General features: G+C 40.2%; 1 long non-coding RNA gene across 4 annotated transcripts; it reads right to left on the reverse strand.

The window, feature by feature from the left end:
* Positions 1-22,756, reverse strand: LOC123619086 (uncharacterized). 4 transcript variants are annotated; one of them, XR_006727624.2, is made up of 4 exons: positions 22,662-22,756; positions 14,628-14,695; positions 14,188-14,274; positions 1-13,112 (listed from the first exon to the last, which is right to left on the reverse strand). It is a non-coding gene; the product is annotated as an uncharacterized LOC123619086 (long non-coding RNA). The 4 variants fall into 4 exon arrangements; XR_012502689.1 differs by having other exon boundaries at positions 14,624-14,695; XR_012502686.1 differs by having other exon boundaries at positions 1-14,274.
* Between the last annotated feature and the right edge of the window lie 766 nt (positions 22,757-23,522).

The raw sequence follows: 23,522 nt of genomic DNA on the forward strand, positions 1-23,522 counted from the left end.
CATTCTTATTGGATCGGATCCACAGTGACTACAGAAAATTAAAACTTGAATGATGTGCTCAGATATTTCAGATAAAACATCTTGTCAATCAGTGGTTGATTTTTCTTACTTGTAGCACCAAATCATTTATCTGCTCATTGATTCATTCACTCATTCATTTGATATTATTCATTTACAATGTAGCTTGTGGTTTGTGTTCAGTTACGTGCTAAGATACAAAAGAAACAGACTGTAAAGGTCTCTGAACTCCAGACAAAACAAAAGGCAATGGAAGTTCATTATCTCCAGGTGAAATTGATGGCCACATGAGCAACAATCCCCAAATGGTAGGGCAACAGGGAAGCGGGATTTTTGAGATCGGAGGGAAAGGGGCAGGGCACAACCAAGCCCCTAAGTCTGAATGACACAGAAATTAGCACCAAGATGGTGGAAGAGTCAACTCCCAGTAGACCTTGAGCTTCATAATACGCTCATTGTAATACATCAGCATGGGAAATGATACTTCCACAGGCACTGTGACAGTTTCAAGGCCAACCATAAAAAGTCAACAAGTGGGTGATGGCCCAGTTCCTGGGAATCCCTGCCCCTTCCCCTAAAGTAGTTGGATTAATCCTCCCACTTGTTAGCATATTAAGTTACCGAGCCCATAAAAACTAGCAACCCCGCACATCCCTGGCCTCTCTCTTGCCTTTTGAGATGGCCTGCGCTCTGTCTATGAATGTGTATCTACTTTTACTTTAAACACTCCCGTACCTCGGGGCCCCTCTGACCTTCTGAGACAGCCCACCCTCGACCTACAGAGTGTGCATCTCTCTGTGTAAATCTGCCTTCACTCTACTATGTTTCACTCTTGAATTCTTCCCTACAGTAAGCTAAGAATTCTCACCTGATGGGGTGCACCCCAGGGACTTGCCTGAGACCTGGGACACAGCCACCCTCTCGTGCCCCTGTATCTTCTTTAGATGGTGGTCAAAGTCTCCTCAGAGTCCAAAGGCTGACTCTGTTTGACCACGTCCGCTGGAACAGGCCTCACCGCAGGCTACTGGCTAACACAAGTTACAGGCTGGGCTCAGCCTCGACCTGGTGACGGATCAGATCACACAAGATCCCAATGCCGGGAAACAGGGTCCATTGAGGGCCATCCCTGGAGACCAGCCGCCACAATATAAAATGGCCAAAATGGAGAAAACAAAATTAAGGTCTGTAGAAGTTCAAAGAATAGAATCAGTGTGAGCTACAATGTTTGGGAGAAAGCTTCAGCTATAAGCTAGGGGAAAAAAAAAAAGAGTCATTTATGATAGTTATATATTTATTACCTTCATTATTAAAGTTAAATAAACATTTACTGAAATAAATTTGAAAATAATGAAAAGCAAAAAAACTCCTCTATAGTCAAATTAATACGTGGATAACGATTTGAAATGGCTCTTTATCTTGATAAAAGCAACATAGCATCAAAGAGTGAGATCTGAAACAAAAAAGCTAAAGGCCATACAGAAAATTATATGTTATGGGGCAAAGGGACCTCTTAAAAGCATAAGATGACAATATATCAATGATCTAGGTGGGTTTTAAATAATGTGCTTCGCGCTTACCGCGGGCTGGGAAAGAAATTCCTTAGCTTGTCACAAATCACCCACAATCCCACCAGACTTCACTCAACAGTCAGATACAATAATGTGAAAATTCCTGCCTCCGCCGACTTCGCAGCTCCCTGCCGCAGCCTCAAAGAAAGTGCCAACTATCGGTGAAAGGAGGCTGGCTCTGCTTTCTCTGAGTTACATTTGTTTGGAAAGTGATCAATAAACCTGTATAAAAGGAAAATTGACATCTACATTTTAAAAGGACAATGACGGTCTAAGAAGTCATTTCTGTCTCTCTGTGGCTAAACCCCAATAAGAAGCAGGAGAAAAAAAAATGCAAGTGAAAATGTCTCTTAGGCCTGTGTTTGTAATAGTCAAACACCCATCACTCATCAGGCTTCGGACACTAAGAAATAATGACTTCACGTGAGAAGTGCACATTTTCTCCTGTCTTTATGTCCGATGGAGTTCTCTGCCTTCGTTTTCCTTCTATGGCTCTTCCATCGCCAGCCACCTAATGCTATATTCTGGGCACTTTTCGAGGCCTGATGTCCCTTCCTACTCCTCTTTCTGGTTGTTGTCCTAAGAAAGTAATGGCATACCATTATTAAAATATCATTACTTTCTGCAGCGAAAAGTACGAGGATGATTTTATTTAATTTTCCACTAATGAGGCCACCTGGAGAGATGCCCAAAGGACCTATTTACGATGATGGGAAAACATTCAGATCTTGGTGGGACACGGCATCAAACTTTTGGGGTGTGCTGGGGGACTTGGGACTAACTTGTCATTCTTCACCGGGGACTTGACTCCTCCAGTCTTAACTGACATCAACAGCAGAGATGCAGAAATCAGGACAGAGGGATACAGAAGGCATATTTCTCCCCTGACCCAAAGCAGCCCAGCCTGAACCATTTACAAGAAAGTTTGTTTTGAGGAAATTTCCAGTCCAATTATGCTCTCCCCAGAGATGTGAATAGTTCAGATAGCATTTAGATAAGCATCCACAATTTTGGGAACTTCATAAAAAAAAAAAAAAAAAAAACAGAACAAGCAACTTTTTGAGGTTTGGCCTTCCCTGACTAAAATAGCTTTTTCAGGGAGAGGCAGCCTCGCCTGGTGGTCCTGGGATGGAGGTTAGAATCAGGAGATTCCAAAGTGTTTTGACTCCAGCTTCCTTTCTCGCTTGATGGGTGGCCTGAGGAATAAAATGAGAGCCAACCTCTGGACGGGAGACAAAGGGACAAACAGCAATCAATTTCACATTCTTTTTGAATTGATTAACCAGGCTGATGAATGGGGCTAAGAGGGTAATTACTTTCCAGTTTGAAGAGTACACGTGGGATCCACGGGCAAGTCATCTGAGGTCAGTTCTGATTCTCCCGGCAGAATCCTGCTTGCCTCGTTCACCTGTACAACTGTCCAAGACGCCAAAAGCAGTGCAGGGTCTTCGTGGCCCTTGCCAGTTGCAGGGATGAGGTACAATGAATGCTGGGAGGACCGACAGTGTCCTTTCCCATAGGAATAATCACCCTCTCCTACAGGTGAGTAAATTATGTGTGTGCTCAAATGATTCATTCAAGATTACACAGTCCATCTGTGCTGAAGCCAAGATCTTAGTCAACACTTTAGGAGGGTATTTTGACACAGATCAACATGGTGACCTCACATTGGATGACGTAATTAACTAAACTTCATCGATTTTGGAGACTGCCTTACGGAAGACATAGCACACACATCAGGGAAGCTTCGGCAGGGTAGATCATGGAATTTCTGATGGGAAGAAACAACAAGAGAAATCTACTACAGAAAGGCACCATGGGGATGTAATGCAATTTGAGGGCAAAACACGCGTATTGAGTTCTTCCTCTGCTTGCTTTAATATGTAAACTCCTGTGCTTACTACAACTCTGTGGGTAAGCAGATAACGTTTGATGATCTATGCCTCAAGTGATAAAAATCAAAATAACCTATTCTAAACAGGAGGAGGAATGTGCAACTAGGAAGTCCCCAGGTATGGGGAAGAGAGGTTGATCACAAGCTTACCTCCCTTCCTTGGCGAATGTCTATACTCTGCTTCCTCCGTCCGTGGGCTTTGACCACAGGTCAGCTTCCCTACTGATGGAAGAATGACTGCAGAGTTTCAGAATTCACGTCCATGCACAGTACAACCCACAAGAAGAGAGGAATCCTTGCCCCATTTTCAGTGTCCTTGGCTTCATTCTGATTGGATCAGTATCTCATCCCTGAACCCATCAAAATCATGGCAAAGTGGACAAGATTATGGTGATTGTATTGGGCTAATTCAGACTTGAATGGGACTGAACCTTGAGGCAATCCCACTCAGCTGATGGCTGCTTCCCCCAGTGGGGAAGAGGTACAACGAATGCAGGGGGAACCAACAGTGTCCTTTACCATAGGAAGGATCACCCTCTTCTAAAGGGAAATCAGTTGCGTCTGTGGTTAAGTGATTCATGCGCGATCACACAGTCAGTCTGTGCTGAAGCCAAGATCTTAATCAGCTCCCAGGGCTGGATAATACCAAAGAGCTCTCCATGACAAAGTGATCTTTCAAAAGGCAAATGTGGTCACATTATTCCCACCTTCAGTGCTCACCAACAGCTCCCATGATCTGCAGGAGAAAACCCATATGCCTTGGCTTGACGTTCAAGCAGCTTTGTGTCCTGGTTGTAGCCTATCACCCCAAACTGATCTCATGCCACATACTAAATCATTTGCCATTCCTTATGCATCTTTTTAGATTCCACGTCCATGATTACCCACCTGACACCCCCCTACAATCCAGGATTGCCTTAATGTAGCACTTGATCAATGTCTAATGGTTTGTTAATTGTCCCTTTGTCCATAATACAGAATCAAGATGAACGGCAAGGTCTTTGAAGTCAGCCAGGCCAGGATGTGAACTGAGGATTCCCAGGGAGCCTAGAGAACTTTCCTGGACAAAAGACTAAGACTTGGCCAGACTTCACCGTGGCTTCCACCTGCACGAGGCCATGCCCCTAAAGGTGACCCCAAGGCCCATGCTGAATTTTTGCTTGAGAAAACTCTATGCTACCAAACTACAAAATATGCATTGTGCCAACCCACTTTGCCAACCCTTCTTCAGTAATTCTCCACTTGCCCCGCTTCTGTAACTTTCCACTGAGTCCCTCACTGGCTTCCTCCTTTTCAAACCCTCATACCCTTTTTTGTGCCCTCTCTGTTCTTCTCTAAAAAATGTCGGTCATCTTTGTATTAGTTGATCTTGAGCTCAGTTTATACGGGATGCTATCTCCCCTATTGCAGCAGTCTGAATAAAATCTGCCTTGCCACCTTTAGCAAATGTCCAGGGCTGTTCCTCTTTAAGAAGGGTTAGCCTCCCAAGTCTGCTGCTTCATAGTAAAGTGGTCCTTAGCCAGTCAACTTCTCTAAGCTTTCATTTTATATATCCATAAAATAAAAACAAGGATGCTTACCTCACAAAGATAGATACGTTTAGTACAGGCCCTGGCAACTAGAAAGCCCATAGTAAATATTAGCAATTATTACTGTTTTATTTCCATGTCTGAACAGCTCCCAAGTCTGAAGATCAGAGCTATGTTTTCACCTAGCTCGTCTCTCCACTGCTGAACTCCTGGTCTGCCAAGGCATCCAGAATGTCTTCGTGGCTTTCTGTAAATTGCATGTGTCCAAACCGTAACCAAAAGTTTCTGCAAAGTATCCACAAGTCTTTATTGCTTTGCTCGCTTGTCTGTTCCTCTCCCAGACCTTTCTCTTTCAACTCTGTGGTTGCTACTTGGTGACTTTCAAATGGCACTCGAGAGGCCACAACCAGGACACAGTCTTTGCCCTGAGGTACTTTAGTGTACTCAGAGGGTGCTGGAAAGAACACACACATGGAGGCGGACAGACCTGGAGGCAACACCAGCCCCAGGGTTGGCTGTGGGACCTGAGCAGGTGACCCTCCTGGCCTCCCATCTCAGTTATATAACCAGCCTTTAACACCTGTTCACCTGGCTAGGGCAGCTAGCCTCAGGTCTGCCTTAATGACCATTTCTTCCTTCTTCCTCCCACCATTCCTCACCTTCGGAGTAAAAAAGGAATCCTAATACTGATGGCAATAGTAACAATCCTATCAATAGATAGCACTATTACTACTAATAGTGTAAATGCATCATGTTTATATAGCAATCTACAATTGGCATCAGACTCTCACAGCCATTATCATCTCAAGTTACCTGTTCTCTCTCCTCCTTCCCTCCCTTCCTTGTTACCCTCCTTCTAGTCTTCTTTCCCTCTTTCCTTTCTTCCTTCCCTTAATGTCTTCTCCCACGTAGCATTTTGACCAGTGTAAAGGCTACTTAATATAACAGAGTAAATGAATGAAACTCAAAGGGGAAAAAAACATACAGTGGCAAAGTGACGCTAATAACAAGACTGGCCATGAGGCCCTAATTCATACCCTGGACAGATTCACGAGTTGGTTCTCAGTTTTCTAGAAGACAAAGTAAAAAGATAAATATTCTTGGATCTATAGTTATTAGTACCCCAGAATGAATCACCTGTGTTTTGGAGACCCATAACTATTACTGGCACTAATTTTAGACCTGCATTTCCTCCTGAGGGTCTCATATATGGGACACTGTACATGAAGGATGTTCAAGGCAACCTGCTAACAGCCTCCCCTTGCAAGAGCAACGCTGGACTATTTCCTCCAAGATGCCCAATGTGGGCCGATGGTTGACAAAAGTTCCCTGGGGAGGAGAGAGAGTTGGGGTGATTTGATTACCAAGCCTCTTTTGATTTGGGTTGACCTAGGGACAGATGCAATTTAGAGTTTGGGGAGACATGAATAAGATGGTCTCCATACGTGTCAAAGAACAATGCGGTCAAGAAACCCCTGTCTGGTAGCTTACACAAACCTGTTTCTCAAATTTAGTTTCTCCAACTCAAAATCTTGGGATCTTTCCATTGGGAAATGTAAAGTATGTTGAAGGGTCATGAGGAGGCCCTTCCTGCATCCTTAGCCCCATTCTTCCTCTCTTGCCTTGAGTCCTACTGCAGGGGAAGCATCACACATCACCCCCCTACCTTGAGGTAGAGCCTGAGCTTTGCCTGGGAAATGAATCCAGGACGCTGTATGTGTATGGTGCTTCCGAAGTCCGTCCACTGCTCTCTCTGTATTGATTTGATGTTTTTGTGGTTCTGGTTGTTTAATGGTGTATTTAAATAAACATTATTTTCTAACAGTATAAAGGAGAGGCCTAATTGAAATCCATTTGGGTCCAAGGAGGCCCCCTAGACCCCTGACGCTCAGTTAATCAGCTGATCGTTGGCATGGCAGAGGGTGACTGCTCCTTTGCAGTGAAGCCTCAGGGACGGTTCCGGCTTACTGAGCCAGTCAGTGCCCACCTGGAAATGCTCTCGTCCTCACTACGTGAGGATGTTCTCAGAAGCTAGAAGCCACGTGAGCACAGATGTTTGGTGCGAGGCACTGCACAGCCCGGGTGTCACAGGCTCCTTTGTGGCACACATCTTTCAGGTCTATGGACTGCTTTCCCTGGCACAGCTGATGTTCACTGCAGCAAACTGAAAAGAGATCCCCAGACCACCACTGAAGAGGGCTTTACAAGGAAGATCTCATATCTGCCATCTACAGGCAGTTCTAAAATCTCACCCTCCATCTAGTTTTTTGTACCTCTTCCCTTCAGATGCTGTGGGAAGCAACGGATACCAGGTTACCATGGAACCCAATAGAGAGTCAGGCGCTCAGGAAGCCCCCAGAGCTCGTGCCTTGGACCCAGACTGCCCTGGTTCTGTATAGTGAGGGACTCCCCCAGCCAGTCATGTGGCCACTGTGTGCCTCAGATTTCCAGGTTCTCAAACTGAGGGTGGTAACTTCATAGAGTTATGGAGAGGATTAATGATTTGTTACATGTCACTCGTCTAAAACAGAGCCCACCACGATGCACACGTGCTCTCTGTTTTCAAGAGCTGTGGTCTGAGCTGCTACAAACATTCATGTCAGGTTGATAGCGCAGGTCAGAGACAACTTGGAGTAGCAGCTAGCTCTTCTTTCCCTTCCCTATGGGTATCACATTGGGGCCAGTCCTAGGGGACCTTAGACCTTCATACAAATGGGAGATAAACATTTCCGTTTTCTGCACCACCCCTACCTTATACTAAGTGCTTTACACACAGTCACCTGTAGCCTTCCTGGCCACTTACGAAGTAGGTACTGTTATGTGTATTATAAAGAGGAATCTGTCTTCTGTAGATTGAATATGATTACCATCTGAGGCCTCATGACTTTAATATTCATCTCCCTCAAATAGCGTTGCCAACAAAATTCTAAATTCCCAATTAAATTTGAATTTGAGATTTAAGAAAAAGAATGACATTTTAGAACAAGTATATCCCAAAGATTGCATGGGACATACTTATACTCAAAGTCACTCATATGTTTATCTGAAGTTCAAATTTAACTGGAAGCCCTGTGCTACATTGGGGCCCTAACTACAGGGAAGGAAGTGTCTTCTGGGTGCCAAGCACTGAACTTAGCTCTTTATAGAGTTTATTACATTTAGGTCATTGGACATGAGGCACGTCATGGAAAAGAATAATTATGAGTCGATTTATATACCTCTTTGTCAGCTAGTCTGATCTCTCACCCAGTATTCTGATTGCCAACATCACTTCTGGCATTAGAGCATTTTGTCATATTGCAGCCTATTTTCCACATAATTAGGCTTTAACTGTGCTGGTTAAGATTCTCCAGTGATGAGCTATATAGGCAGAGCCAGTGGAAAAAAAAAAAAAAAGAAAAAGAAGAAGAAGCAGTTTGAAGGAAAGAGAGAGCTTTGAATTCACACAAATATAAGATTCAAGTTTAGGGTCTCCCACTGGTTGTCTCTGAGCCTCAGTTTCAACGTCTGTAAATTTCACATTCTCCCCATGGAAGCTGAGGGGTTAAATGGGGACGTCTGTGTGAGGACCTGGCTCAGGGCGGCACAGGGTGAGTGTTCCTCAGGGTCTGTTCCTGACTCTTTGTCTTTCCATTTTTTAGCAATAGGTTAAGAAAAGTGAAGACATTAAATTCTTCACATAAGTCAGTGTCTCCAGAGAAACACTACTGACAGCATTTAGGAAATGTGAGGGCCCATAGATCCAACAGAACTTGGGAAATGTTGTCAGGAGCCGTCTCAACTGGGCAGAGACTTCAAACGGTGGGAAGAGAAGAGGGCAGCTCCCAGGGGAGACTCACCTTTCATTTGGTGTCATCGGTTTTGTCCCCAGGAATTCGTCCTTGGAGTGGAGAAGGCAAGGGAGCCAGAGGGTTGAGCTTTCCTTCAGGCGTCTGAAGGAGGGTAGAGATATGAAAAACGGAATAGGAAGCCTTGTCCCGAGGAGATGCTGAGACTCAAGCTACCTGCTTATGAGATCAGAAAAATGGGGGTGCCAAGTTCTGGCCAAACTGGTTGGCCCATGATTTCCCCCTTGCGTGTTATTTACAGAATTCATTGTTGTACCAATCAAAGGCTGGCTTGGTAATGAAATTTGCATGAAAATGATGAGTAATCCTAGTGACTCTCCAGCCACACCCTCTGGCAGAGCCACCTTCCTAGGACAGCCATGCTGTGCCAGCAGGAAGAAAGCCCTGGGTAAGCCCACATTTGCTTACCCAGTGCCTTCTACGTGATGTGCCTCCTTCGGCAGTGCCGTCCTCCCTTTCTGAGGCCAGGTTCACTGCTGCATACCTTTCAGCCCGTGCCCTCTTTTTTCTAGGGGCGGCATGAAGGAAATGAATCTGAAATTCAGTTTAACTTCCCCCTGCAACAGGTTCAAAGGCTAAATTCCATTTCTCTGCCTTAGCCAGGCTTTGTAGCATCTCCAGCATAATCTGAAATTTGCTTGTGAAATAAAGACAAACACGGGCTTGACAGAAATGGCATAAATAATCAATCCCTCGTATATTTATATAGAAGCCAGGTGCGGCTCATGGGTGATTGCCTCCTACTCTATTTCTTTACCTTCACAGGAAATTCTGATAGATGTAGTGGGTCAGTTTGACGTCATCTGGGAATGTCCCTTCATCTATATCTTGAAAAATAATCAACCCAAAACCAGTTCTGGTTAACGTGGAGGGAAAACAGAATGGAAAGCTAAGAAAAGTCGTTTTCAGAGTAGCAATTGGCATTTCATAATCCTCCTTTGATCAGTTTCCCAAACATCATAACGTGTGTGTATCACATTACAGTTTCCTGATCGAAAAGTCTTATACGAGGAATTGGAAACATTTGATGAGATGAGCTTCTTGGGGAGGCTTCCAGCCTCAGTATGCAATTCCCAGACACCAAAATAACTTGGGCCTCATTCAAAACTCCTCAGCAACACGTGAGGAATGCCAAGTTCCACATCTTCACAGCAATATGGTATTCCACTTATTAATTCTGTTTGCCACAGATGGCTTCATTATGTGTATTTAATTTTAGTGCTTAAGTAAACATACACTAACGGTGTGTGAGAAATACGCACGGCATCCTTAAGCAAAAAGCACAGACTGTGTAATGGCGTAAAGGGAGCCTGCTGGGAGCAAATCTATTTTAAAACGGTTTGGGGAAAATCTCTTCAAAGGCCTTGAGATTGTGTGCCTCCTTATTTGTGATGAAGCGAAGGGTTTGAGGGGGGAGCAAGATACTAATCAATGTAGCCGTAATTTGCAGCAGCAGTCACAGTGATCCTATTTTTCGCACAGTAATTGCCACATGTTGACTGTACAGATGTCCGAACACATGGGAGTGCTTCTCTTTCCGAAGACAAATGAAGATTTTCACTTTGTTTGGTAAACGTGTCAAGATTTATCACTTAGTCATGTGCCATGCGTTAGGGTGTTTATAAAATTTGGCTTTCTGCACTCTGGTTGTGTAGTTTTATGATTTCAACAACACGGCAGTGATGAAATCAATATTTTCTGGATTCAGATTTGTTTCAAGTCGCAGGAAGGATGAGGGCAGCGTTGCAGTGGTTAAACACAAGAGAACAAAATATCCCGTCCGTGGACATGACGGCCAGAAGAACATTCCCATGCTCCTGTCCCCTGTGTCCAAGAAAACAGGGATGAGACGAAATAAGCTTTCCAACAAGCTTTGATTGAAAGAGGCCCTGGCAGTTGGATGTCCCAGCGTTTTATCGTAGATCGGGACAAAACGCAATTTCCAAATGTGAAAAAATTGAGCAGAATATTAAACTTCCTCTTGTGAGATGCAGAGATAAAAGTACGAGATATGTTCTGATGAGACAGTGACAAGTCCAGGACAAGCTCAGAAATAATATAAAATCTAAGGAGAAAATGAATCAAAGGACAGACTAAAACATTTCAGAAACACTCAAATCTTGCCCCTGTTTCGACAATATCCAATATCCATCTGATGGAACGGAACTCATGCTGTCTGAGGTGCCCTCTTTCTGGGCCAGAAACTCAGCTTAATCCAAGTTTCAATGACTTCTCCAAAACATGGTGAAGCCACAAAAAAAAAAAAAAAAAAAAAAAAGATGCTTCTAAAAATAAAACACAATCATTGGTTATAAAGATGTTGGTTTACAGTTGAGTCTGAACATTTAGGGAAACTTAGAATAACCAGAGTAGGAGAGGTTCTCTCAGCTGCATGAGGAAGAACAGTGTTCGTGTCAAAGAGAAAGTTTTGAGATTTCCTCCGGATCTAGGATATTTCCATTCTCTGCATCGTCCTAGAAACATTTAATTTCACAGAGGTTGAGTACAACGTTTTTTAACTTCTGGAAAGGAAGAGAAGTTGTGTAGAATGGAGAAAAGAATGTTATCTTGCATTGCTTCAGGAGAGTTTTGGCTGTGAATTTTTTTTTTTTTCCTCAAGCAAAAGAAAGTACACAAAGGCAGAGGAATCCTTTTGATTTTCTTATATCTTCTTATAACAGCGCTAGGCAGAGAGCTGATACTCTTTAATCATCTCTTGGTAGAATAAGTGTATCAATTTTGTGAAGCATGGTAGGCACATTATTTAATACAGTACCTAGAATAATGTGGGAACTCAGTATGTGTTTTGAATGGCTGAATAGCCGAGTCCAAGTCAGGGCAAGGAGTCATGGCATGTTGGAAAGCCTGGTAATGGCTGCACGTGAGCAGTTATGTGCATGCCTGAGGAAACATCTAGAATCTTGTCCAATGGGCACTTTAGTCCCAAGACCAGAACTTTCTTTAGGTGGCAAAATGTGTAGCATCTGATGACTCCTTGGCTGTAGCTGGGCCCAGTTCAAGGCAATGGTTCAATCTTGGACACTCAGTTTGCCTTCAGTAGTCAGATAGAAAGTCTACTGAGGGCTCAGTGCTCAAAAGCATTTGTGCAAACTGCAGAAAGCTTTGCACCATCCCCCAGGGGCCCATTCTTAAAGCTCTGGTTTTACCCTACCAATGTCCCTCCCACTCGAGTAATAATTACCTGGAAAATGCTGCCCAGTAGCATGGATGCCTTGGTAAGCATCTCTCAAACTTCAAAAACATTCTTTTAAGTTTAGGCTCACTGGAAACTTGATAAGTGGTTCTAGCTTTAGAAAACAGCTTTTCCCATTATTTTATAAAAGAGTCAATTTGGAGAAATGAAATTCAAAAGCCAAACCAAAAGAATAAGGTACAAAGAATGACCCCTGTGGTGGTGGGGAGAGTATAACTCAGTGGTAGAGCATATGCTTAGCATGCACGAGGTCCTGGGTATGATCCCCAGTACCTCCATTTTAAAAAATAGTAATAATGACTGCATGCTGGAGCACCGTTTAATGCAAAGAGGCAAGGATTTTTGGATAATTAACAGTAATGGATTATTCTTTAAATATTTGAAAAATGTGTCACCACTACTAAAGAGAAATTTAATTTTCTTATATATGCACCACTATGATGTCAAAGGAAATCTCCTAAGGGTGGTAGAAGTAGCAATCAGTAATTTCTCAAGAAAAAAAATCCCAAAGAAAATAAAAACAATTATACTAGAAGACTTAAAAAAAAAAAAAAAAAGACTTGTACAGTAGAAATGGCAGAAACTAAAATGAAAAAAAAAAAAGGAAAGCTTTTAAATTTTATTCTTTTTTTTTTACCCCCATCCTACATCTATTCTCTATATAGAGAATTTTTTTTTGAAAAGCCGAACACACAAATACTCAACAGATGGGCGAAGGCTGCCTTGAGGAGGGTTTAAAGAAAACACCTGCCCTTCTCTTCTGTGGTTCTTCCACAATTTATGGGTGTCTCAGATGATAATGGGTCATTCTTGTTTGGAAGATATAAATTCTCCTGTTCTAAAGTAGGTGCAGGAATTTTTTTTTTTTTTTTTTTTTTTGGTAGATTCCACTACCATTGCAGGACACCAGGGAAGCTTACGAGACCTCTTGATGTCAGAGAAAAAAAATGATTAATTTTGTTGGATTTTTCTAATCAGATGCTTTCTTTACCAAGGTTTTGAGGGAAGATGGGGTCGTAGAGACAAAGAATTCAGACCTTCCTGTGAAGACATATAAGAATAATAAATATTTCTCTTTTCTCATGAACTAAACAGACATAATAAACAAATGAAGACACAAACTGTTAAACAACAACAAACAATGAAAACCCACTGCCATCCTAACATTGCTCTTCTAAATACTAGCAGTGTTTCCTCTTAGTGTCCATCATACCAATTCAAGACGTTTATGTGGGTCTTATTATTATATAAAGTTTCACACGTTGTTCTGCATAAGAATTTTATCAACCGACATAAAAAAGAATAAAAGAATGCCATTTGCAGCAATGTGGATGGACCTAAAGATCGTCATTCTAAGTGAAGTAAGCCAGAAAGAGAAAGAAAAATACCATATGATATCACTCATATGTGGAATCTTAAAAAAAATAAAAAGCCACTATGAATTCATCTACAAACAGAAACAGACTCGCAGACATTAAACAATCTTATGGTTATCAAGGAATGGGGGTGGGAAGGGATAAATCTGGGGGTTTGAGATTTACAAATGTTAGCCACTATATATCAAAATAGATTTTTTGAAAAGTCTCAAAAAATTTTATCAACTGAGAGGTTCGATTTTTTTTTTGTGTATTTTTTTTCTTGAAGTGTAGTCAGTTTACAATGTTCTGTCAGTTTCTGGTGTACAGCACAGTGCTTCCATCATACATGAATGTACATATATTCGTTTTCATATTCTTTTTCACCATAAGTAAGAGGTTTGATTTTTATACTTCAATCTATGCATTGTTCTCACATTGGGACTTTGCTGCATTATATTTTTTGCACAATGTGCCTTTTTGTTTCTTAGATTCAAAATAGCTATATAACGTCCCCACGGAAGCCATAAAGATGTCCCCTTTTTTGGAAGGTGTGCATCCAGTTGAGGATGGAGTGTGGTGGGTGCAGGAAGCCCTCGTTATCTTTTTTCCAGACAAAGAATCTACAGAAGTCCAGGCAACATCCCAACACAAAAGCCTGACCTCTCTGGCCTCTGGGGCCTGAGGCCTAGACAATTACCCAAGCCCGGATTTTTCCTGAGAACGGCTGCAGGGCAGATCTGGGAGAGCACAGACATTACCTCTTTTCGAAGCAAAGTCCAAGGAATGAGGAGCTCACAGGTGCTGGCTGTGCAAAGAACAGCGTTCAGAGCTCATTCTCAAGGTAGCTGGAAAAAAAAAAAGGAAAAGAAGTCAGCCATCCAGATCTTAATTCTTTAAAATTTAAAAGCTAATTTTGTGTCTTTTAGTCAATTTCCTGCACAGGAAGGAAGAATTTATTAACTGCCGTCTGGTATTAAATGGAGTACTAATGGTAAGTACAACAATTCAACAGGTGCCAAGGAGATAGATGGAACATTATATCAATTTTAATCGTAATGCCCTGCAAATGCATTTGTAGACTGATAGCTTCTCCTCTCCAACCCTCTCCCCTCCCACTGGATTTATTTTGGGAATCTCTCTAGCTCCAAATAATCAAATGTTCATTCTAGAGAACAGAATGTTGTATGATCTTACTTACGAACTCCTCCTATGGATATGTTATCGCCCAGTTTAACTAACAGCAAGTAGCCAGGAACAATGGTTCAGCTTTAAAAAAAAAAAAAAAAAAGATAATAATGACCAATGTGGTTGAGAGTCTGAATTAGGCTGAGGAAGAAATTTCCTGATTCAGAGCCCAAGATTACAACCTACAGCATGAGCGTTTATATAAAGTGCACTGTAACATCTTAAAAGAAACGACATGTCTACAGCAAAAAGATAAATGTTCACTATTTAAGACTGCATTCTATTTTTGTTCTTCATCTTTTTTTTTTTTTGGTAGAAAATTTGCCTGATTCAGTTGTCAATAGGAACAAAACACATAAAGGCACAAGTTTCATGTAAGTTTATGAAAAAATAAAGGCCAACGATTAGTGTCACCGTCAAAAAACTTATTTAGATTGAGGTCTTCTCTTACCTGGATCAGGTGCCACTTAAAAGTACAAAAAAAGAAAGATTTCTTCCAGAATGAATTTTGTTTAAAACCACACAGCAGGGCCAGTTATTATTTCTGCAGAAGGAGGTGTTTCACTGCTGCCCCAACCTGTACCCCACTTTTGGTCATTTTTTCTGTGCAAGCCACTTAACCTCATCCTCTCCTTCCTACTGGAAAGAAAGATGACCTCAGACAGGAATCACTAGACCTTTGAGTTATCCTATTTCCTTAGAGATTTAAGATGAGAGGAAGTGGATAAGCCTTTTATTCTGTTTGGTTGTTCTCCCACAATTTCTTTGAATATTAGGATTTCCCTCAACTTCCCCTTTTGAATAGTTTACCCTTATTCTTTATTTTAATGAACGAAAAAAGAGAGAGAGCAGTGGAGATGGAAAATTCATCGTTGGATGAAACTGGAATCTTAGGCAAGTGCAGAGAAGAGAAGGGCCTGGAGTAACAGAGGGTCATGGAATTTCTAAAATTATGGAAAAATTGGGATATCTTGTAGTAACTTATAATAAAAAAGCTATGAAAATGAATGTATGTATGTGTATATATGACTGAAACATTATGCTATACACCAGAAATTGACACATGTAACTGACTATACATCATAAAAGAAAGAAAGAAAGAAAGAAAGAGAGAGAGAGAGAAAGAAAGAAAGAAAGAAAGAAAGAAAGAAAGAAAGAAAGAGAGAAAGAAAGAAAGAGAGAAAGAAAGAAAGAAAGAAAGAAAGAAAGAAAGAAAGAAAGAAAGAAAGAAAGAAAGAAAGAAAGAAAGAAAGGAGCGAGCCATCCTTGATCAATGGTCACACATCCGCCACCAGGACACCACATGGAGACAGAAATTTATGACTTGGGGAGGAGAGAAGTGTGAATTTTCTGGTCATACTGTGCATCCCTAAAGACTTAAAGGCTCATTTAAAATTTTTCTTCAAACACGTTGTATCATCACAGACACTGAAGATGAATAGCACTTGAAAGAGTCTTTCATAGCTACACACACCAGCTCACGGGAAACGACACACAGTTTTGTCAGGACTCATTCAGACAGAATGCAGTGACCTCAGGGAACATTCTGTCACAGACATCCTTTTTCTCAAGGGGAGCATCCGGGGATCTTTAATGGTCTTCTGTTTGGAGATGTGACTTTATTTAAGCATGAGGTTTTAACTGCTGATAGAAGGTTTCTCCTTGTTCTATAGTATGTTAAACCAAAATTCTAGAACTCAAGAGTCCAGAATTTAAATCACTATGATGGGCTTCCAATTTGTACTAAAGAAATGAAGCTCTAATCTGAACTATACACATACTGCTGCCTTATTGATTAAAACTATACTTTTTCAAAGGAATATTTTGCCTGTGATATCCTCAAGAATATTTTTGGTGTAATTTTATAAACTAATATTGAATTACATTCATGAAAACCACATCTAATCTCACAATACTCACTGTGGATTCTTCATTTCCCACCTAAGAAAAGCTAAGGTCCAAACACTAAAATGCTAAATGCCATACCAAAAAAAAAAAAAAAGAAAAAAGGCACAAAACAAGCATACACACACACACACACAGACAACAGTTGTTAGTCCCTAGTTAGAAAACTTAAAAAAAAAAAAGTTTCAAATTTCTGACTAACCAAAGTGAAAAACAGCAAGCTTACAATGGTAATAAATTCAACCAAGAAGGAGGAATTTGAGAAGTAATAATAGTGAAGTATAAATTACATGCAGGCACACAGGTATTGCCACGCAGATGTAAATAATCTTGCTTCAAATGGACCATAAAGTTTAAATTACTTCCCACACCAACAATGTAACGCCAGGAAACAACAATGGCAAAACAAACAAACAAACAAAAAAATCCCAGCTAACCTTGGTTAAGATAATACTGTGACCCTCTAAAGAAAAACACAACAGAAGTGTAGTTGATAATTTAATGGTTGCCCTGGGTTTTCATAAATGTGTCACTTCCACCGTTAAGAAGAGCATTGGCTTCTATTTTCCCAGAGCTCAGAAACAAGAGACGTGAGAGTTGACTCTCGGCCATTCACCTGCATGTCTCTCAAACTGTCATTCCTATGGTATAAAATGAAAGACCTGTACTCTGAGGACATTAAAATATCAGTGTGTAGCCCCCGGGAGGGCTTTACTGTTCTTTTGAATTTTGATCAAAATATGTGATCACAACTTTTCACACCTATTGGACTTTCACAGTGTTTAGGTACTCATTTCTGTAAAATAGTAAACAATTACGTTTAACTTAAAAAAAAAAAAGGCAATGTATAATCCTAGGAAGGAAACAGAAAATGTAAAAGTGAAGGAAAGGAGAGGAAAGTATTCAACACAGAACTTCGTCCTATCAATTGGCGTGTGAAGGAGGGATTACGTCCTCACATACACACAGATATACAGAAATACGTAATCACGCTATTCATATTGCTTCGCGACTAGGTCTTTAACTTAACGTAACAATTACAACACAGATAACGTTTCGTGCCATTTAATATACTTTTTAGGTGGTACTTTGTCTGTTTTTAAATATTTCACTGAGTCGATGTCTTCTTCAAATAATCGAGTATGTCTATAAATTGAAGTTTTTTCAAACGTTTGCTATTATAAATATTATTGCATTTCTTGTCCTTGAACTTAGCTCTTGGTGGGCATCCATGCTTCTTTTATCCATAGGATAAATGCCTAAAAGTGAAATTTCTAAATTCAAGAATATTGTCCTCCAGAGGGCCTGCATCTCTTATACCATACAACCTGACACAAGTTATCACTCACCGCGCTAAGGCATGCCACTCTCAAAAGTGAAAACTGTAACAAATTCTTATAATTCACATTTTTTTAACCTGCAAAATTGTATCTATGATGACAAATGCCCTAATTTTCTATCAAGGTGCTAGTCATCTTCTTATTGATTGTGAGATCATTTCACTTATAAAGGATGTTATCTTTTGATGAGTCGAATATTTTGAATATTGCACCCAGGTTTTCTTTGCTTTATGCTGCTTACAGTGATCTTTCAATGTGAAACTTTTTTTTTCTTTCCCTGATGTAATGGTATTTACCAATCATGGTTCCTTTGGTATCCTGCTTAAAAATCACTCCCCCTTGCCAAAGCTGTAACTGGTTATTAAAGGCTTGCATGTCAATCAAATGAAAATAATCATTCATTTGCTCCTCTTTTGCCTTTTCTTTTCTTCATTTAATTTTTACTATATCAGGGTTTATTTTGGTAAATGATGTAAAGGAGGAATCTAACTTTATTTTTTGCCCAATGATAGCCTTTCAGTCCAAGAGGATTTACTGAATAATTTAATCTTCCTTATTCGACTTGAAATGCCACCTTTCTCAGGTGTATTTTGATAGCATAGTGAGAAGAAATCAAGCAACACACATAAAATTCTGTGACTGCGGTAGATATTATTGCTAATTTCACCTTTTAAAACTGTAAGTATGGGCCTCCTACTTCCATGAAATGTATGGTCCTTAAAAAAAATTCTGTGATATCAATTAGAAAGTTCAACTTTCTTTTATAAACTTAAAGTGACATCCTCAGCTCTAATATAAAATAATGCTGACTAGTATTTTTACCGCAAAAATTATAACCAGCATTCGTGGCATAAACGTTCTTCTAGTCATTCCAATGGGACTCTACCCAGTGAAAATATTGTACGTTTATGTTGCCTATCAAGGTATTAAAAGAGCCATAGTGCGAATAATACCAGCTTGAATGCAATTTAGAGACCTTATTTTATGTGTGTGAAAATCCTGAAATACTTTATCTCAGATGAAGAATTAGCGTTCCTGTCAGGAAAAATTTAAATTAAGACTTCTTGGTTTACAACTTGGCAAAAATCGCATCTGAAATCCATTTTTTGAAGCTCTATAAATCAAAGGAGCTCGGCAGAGCCCAATTTTGTTGTTGTAGTTGTATGTGAAAATATTTAGATCTGGGCTGGCAGTGTTTCCCAGTAGTGCCAAGTAAAAGCAATCACCTAGATATTAAATTCTGAAAAAAAATCAAGGAATATAAATGCAGACAAAAAAAAAAAAGAACCTGACTTACTATTTTTCCATAAGGGTATGAATGCTAAAAATAAATGACAGGGCAGGCTCTCCAGAACATAATCAACTATTCCTTTTTAAAAATATAAATATTAAGACAGTGAAAAATTCTTTTTAATGAAGCGTCTCCCCAGAAGAACCAGCTTTCGTAAGAATTGTCAACAATGGCATTGAAATAGAAAATATTTTGAATATTCCTTTTATTACCTTTCTTTTCTAGACAGTGAACTATCTAGGTTTACTTTGGGGGAAAATAGGGGGTTTTGTTTATTTGTTTGTTTGGCTTAGATAAGATCTGTCTCTAGATATAAGCCTGGCTACATCTGATGCTTCTGCCCAAGTGTCCTTTTGAAGAGGGAAACAAGAAGAGGCTTCGGGTGGATGGTACAAGGTAACTTTCACATCTGTTTTATCACAAATGGAAAAGCAGAGCTTTCATTTTCCCATTCCCTATTGTATGAAAAGTGGGTCCTGTCATATCAAATTAGAACTACTTTAATTTGTGATATAGCCTAATAAAATCTCTTGGTAAAAGAATTCACGAAATAGACTTTCTCAGAAGCAGCATAAGAGGTTAAAGGCAAGAACTCGAGCCCGCCCACCTGCATTCCCATCCCAGTTTTGCCCGTGAGGATTTGCATGATGCATGGAACTTATGTAATCTCCCTGGGCCTCAGTTTCCACAACTGTAAAAGGAGAATAAAAAGCAAACAATCAAAAGGTGCCTATTTGATGAGGTGGTTGTGTCACTTGAAAGGAGCGATGGTATAAAAACCCTTGGAACGGTGCCTGTCAGCCAACAGGTTCTAGGATTTTGCTGTTGTAGTTGTATGTAAAAGAGTCCTTATAATTTAAAATTGTACATCCCTCAGCTTTTCATGTTGGCTTTTTTTAGTCCTTCGTAGTTTCAAAATTGACAGCGACAACGTAACCAGACCACTGCTTGATTGGACGAGAACATAAAAGAGCTTTATGAAAATGGCAGATAATGAAGAGTCAAGTCAAGCTTTTAATTTGACAGCATTGACTGAGGGTCCTCCTGCCCCATTTCGGGACAGTTTTAAGCTAACCCAAGCCAGCAGGTCATCATGTCCCTGGATAACTGAAATGCAGTCCTAAATGTGACTTTATGGGTAACATAAAAATGGAACATTTAAAAAAGTTTTCTTTTCCTTTTCTTAAAATAATACTAACAAAAACTAAAGCAACCAGGCCATCCTTTATTCTTATTTAACCAAAAGATTAGCACAGTGGATTGCTGCTTTTCTTTGACTTTTTTTTTTTTTTTTAATTTTCCATTAAGCAAGTTCTTTTAAAACACATTTGAACTTTTCCCATCCCAGTGATTCCCACGGACAGTTGGCAAAGAATCTTGGATAACTTGCAAAACTGGGATTTTTTCCAGGCATGAGTAACTTGTTAAAAAGCCACTATTTCCTTAATACTAACAGTAAATAGAGTTCACATCCACATAAATCCTCGGTGGCCCATTGGGGAAAGTTTTATGTGTGTGTGTGTGTATGGAATTTTTTTTTATTCATAAAACACTTGGCTCTCAGCATGTCTGTTTATATTCCACTTCTTAAAAATAAATACACAGTTTATGCCAGCTGAGGTTAAAAGATATCCTTTTTCCAGTTGCCTGCTGTGTGCCACTGATTTTATGATGGATGAGTTCAGGATACCTGGCTAGAATGCTTGAAGATCTTATTTACCAAAAAAAAAAAAAAAAGGAAGAAATTTAATCACCATGTAATTAAAATACATGTTTTCATGAAATTGAATTTTACTGGGAAAGCTCAAATAAATATTTTCAAGACTTACAGGAACAATTAAATGTTTAATTTTAAATTCAGTTAGCAAAGTTTGTGGGTGTGTGTGTATGCATAGGGATGGCGTAAGTTACTTTGGTAATTTTCTAGCAGAGTGCTCTGGGCATACGTTATCTCCTATTTATCAGTTGAGAATAATTACAGGACGTTTCCTATGGACAAGTGTTTTGAAGAACACGTACTTTGAAGTTATCCCTTATTAAGATTTGTTCTGTAGATGTGTTTGGTGAGGCTGGCAGTGGTTAAATGAGACTTTCCAAGGCCACACCTGGACACAGCAGTGGACCAGGGACAGGAACATGAGGGACACTTCTCCCTGCTCTCCTTTCACATGGCTCTACACTAGAAATTCTCCATGAGTCTCTTTATCTGGGTGACAGACTCCTCCCGCCTCTGCTGGGCTGGCCTGGGTATATTTTGATAATAGGCAGTCCCGTGAGATAGCTTGCATTTCCTGCTTCCGGTCAGATGTTCCCCAAGAATAACTTTTCTACATATGTTTTTGCATTTTTGATCACCATCCCAGCTGGGATCAGGAAGTTTGGAGGCAGCATGGAAATGGAACATAATTGAAAGTCACAGTGGCACTTTTTTGACTTTCAAAAATATTTAATGTTCTGGTCTTCCTGTAACGGAAAAAAAAAAAAACCCTATATCATCTATTATCTCCTTAAAAGTATGCTATCACTTCAGTTCTTTACTCAAGATACATTTTCATTTAAAAGAATAAGGGCACAGTTATATGGGAATAGGAGATTTCCCAAGGTCAGACAGTCAGTCACTGGGAGATACGGGGTGGGAACTTTTAAAATTTTTAATTGAGGGCTTAATTGAAGCACTAGCTTCAGTGACTTCTTCTGCCAATTAAAAAAAAAAAGTTTACCATCTTATAACTTCTATAATGAATGTATTTAAATAATTTAAATAGAGGGTTAGAGTAGAAATAAATGTCTCCTCAAAAGGCTTAAAGAAGAATCCAAACATCGTTTTGCTAAGTCACTCTAAAAAACATACTCACTCCTCTGAGCGTCATTTTGCTTATCTACCAAATCAGGTGGTATCACAACTGCACACACGATGTTTATTAGAATTAATTTAAAACATGTATCAAGTTGAGGGTAGAAGGGTATATATGTGTGGGTGGGGAAGGCGATGTGGGAACTCTGTATTTTCTGCTCCGTTCTGTTGTAAACCTGAAACTGCTCTAAAAAAATAAAGTCTATTAAGAAAAAAAAAAAGAGAGAGAGAGAAGAACAAGAAAAAAAAAGAAAGAAAGATGGACAGAAGCCCATACTTTTGTCAAATAAAAAAAATCAGATTACAAAATAGGGAAAAAAAAAACATTAATCAAGTGTTTGGATGGTGTCTGACCCCTAAAATGGGCTAAAAAATGTGAACCCCTTTGCTGATCATCTTCCCTTTTTCTGTCCTCCCTTCAGAATGTGGGTCTGACCATCCTTAAAAAGACGAGCTTTTCAGAGACACAGCTGCATCCTCGGATAAAGCCCCTCACCCAGGCTGGGATTCTGTTGGCCAGTAAGATTCTGACTGGAACAGAAACAGGCGAAATTCAGGTTTTCCTGCTAATCTGGACCACTGCTATTTCTTTTATCCATGTTTTATTAAGATTAGACAAACTGTTTAAGGAAAATAAATAGTCATCTGTATACTTACTCCTAAAATCCTGAGCCATTCTCCAGCTTGAGATCCCGCCCGCTGCCTGTCACTGTCATTCCGACAGCTGAGCAAACTCTCTCCTTCTCGCTCTTTCTTGGGTTTCATTTGAAAAACCCAGGAAGAGCTTATTTTTATTGCTATTGTTGTTTATTTTGTTCTGTTCTGCTATTTGTCTTTTCTTTTTTTTTTTGAGAGTTTTTTCTATGAAAATTCCAAGATTTGTTTGTTTGTTTGTTTGGTATGGAACACGCAGAAGGAAAACCAGTGTTTACTGGGGATCAATGACTGTTCAAGCTCTTTGCGTAACTTACCTTGTTGAATCTCATAAGAGCCCAATGATGTAGGTATTTTTCTCTTCTTCTACTGTGTGGCAGTTTGGTTGGGATGGTAAATGGCAGAGCTTAGATTCAAATCCACGCTTGTGTACCTCCAAAGACTGTTTTTTGTTGGTAAGTCTTTGTCCTTCTGCGTCCACTAAGCGGTGGGATTCTGACCACCTATCATCAGAGTTTATAGAGCAGTTTTCCTCCAAGAGGAAAATCTCCCAGGTCAAGCACACTTAGGAATCTGGTTTTAACATGCAGCTCTGACGCAGTTTTAATCGATGTTAACTTTTTTGAGTGGGAGAACCGCTTTGGTGATGCTGCAGGAGCACGCCGTCCTACCTGGAGGTGCCTGATGAAGTGTTGAGATGCTCAGGACCTGGATATCCACAGCTTACGCTCAGGTGACTCTGCAAAATAACCTTTCAGTCCAGCTGCAGTGGTATTCATTGTATTCATCACCGTTTCCTTGGCTTGAATATGTTTCAAAATAAAAAGTTGGACAGTGCTGTTTCTGTGCATTTTGGATACTAGT

This window comes from Camelus bactrianus, chromosome 27, assembly GCF_048773025.1.
Source record: "Camelus bactrianus isolate YW-2024 breed Bactrian camel chromosome 27, ASM4877302v1, whole genome shotgun sequence".
Lineage (NCBI taxonomy): Eukaryota > Metazoa > Chordata > Mammalia > Artiodactyla > Camelidae > Camelus > Camelus bactrianus.